At 39.3% G+C, this 1,378-nt stretch overlaps 1 protein-coding gene across 1 annotated transcript in view; it reads right to left on the bottom strand.

The window, feature by feature from the left end:
* Positions 1-1,378, bottom strand: part of SIK2 (salt inducible kinase 2) — a 39,741-nt gene that overhangs the window by 10,158 nt on the left and 28,205 nt on the right. The window lies entirely within an intron of this gene.

The following is a 1,378-nucleotide window of genomic DNA, read 5'->3' as shown; positions in this document are numbered from 1 at the left end:
TTTTTTAATACTTTTAGTCATTTTGTCTTGAATTCTTTTGTAACTTAACCAATTCCATATGCAATTACTTGCATGTTGAGGACCACCGCCCATGTCATACACTGTCGGCATTCTGCAATATTCTAGAAGCTCTGAGTACTATCCTGCTGCACAAGCTTTGGCAGGCTCAGATTGAGCAAAATATGAATGAGACAGTACATTCATTTAATGAAAAACTACACTGCTGTAGGTGATGTTACATAAGACTGATAAATTGTATTCAACAAAGTTCTCTGGTATTTTGAAAATACATGTATTTGGAAAAGAAAGTTCACTGCATTAATAGTAGCTGTTAACAGATGGTCCCAGTAGCAGACTATATTGCAGTTACTCCAGGACGCTATTTAAAACAGTACGGAGAAATGCTTTCTCTAATTTGAGCTTCAGTATAACGATTCTCACATGGAAGAATTCTGCATCTGCTGCATCTATTTTAAATAGTAGCTGACATCCGTAAGCCTGATTTCCTTGCACACTTTCCATTTGTGACTTTCTCACTCAAAAGCCTTTTACTGACCTGGCAGCAGTAGTGCTGAAAAGATTATTTAGTGAACTGCTGGAATAGAAAGGAGAGCACATGGGCTGTCAGTTCTTTGCAGTTTACCATGGCACGTGGCTCAGAGCTTGGAAGTTTTAGCACACATAGTGTGTAATAGATAGACACTGAAGTATTCCTAAGCCATTTGTGATTTGACACCCCACTGTAGTCACCATTTATTGATTTTACTCTGGCCACATGGCATCTGCAAAAGCAATGGGGCATACAAAATAAAGTTTGAAAAGTGAATTTCCAAATCTCTTTGAAATACTTTTTGCTTTTCAGACTGTAAGGACCCGCAGATGGAGTTAATTAAAGCACTGACAAGAACCAGGACCATGCTCTCAGTGACTACTCAGCAAATGAGTAGTAAAACTCTCAAAATGGCAAGCCTGAGATCAGAATCCTGCCTGATAGCAGGAAAAATGTGAAGTGCTAAAATTAAAGTTATAATGTGATATAATAGGAGAGAGAACAACAAAAATTTCACAGGAACAATACACTTCACAACTGTAGTTCTTCTGAGCGATATCCTCATAAAAGCTGCTGTGTTGTACCCATGCTGCCATGCATTTCACTTATACCCTGCAGAGTACTGTCACAGACCTCAAAGCTGGATGGCAAAATGCATCAGACTGTGGCTCCCTTCAGAGCTGAGCTGTAACTGTACATTTCTAGGGCTGCAGAGCTGACATATCACGTTAGATGAGTCAGCTTAATCTGTTAACTGTGGAGGTGCGGGAAGCATACAGTCTTCCAAAGAAAGCAGAACCTATTAGATGGGACAAGCTTTTTTTTTTA

This window comes from Meleagris gallopavo, chromosome 26 (genome assembly GCF_000146605.3).
Source record: "Meleagris gallopavo isolate NT-WF06-2002-E0010 breed Aviagen turkey brand Nicholas breeding stock chromosome 26, Turkey_5.1, whole genome shotgun sequence".
Lineage (NCBI taxonomy): Eukaryota > Metazoa > Chordata > Aves > Galliformes > Phasianidae > Meleagris > Meleagris gallopavo.
The sequence above is the reverse complement of the archived record's forward strand: the minus strand, read 5'-3'. Positions and strand labels throughout refer to the sequence as shown.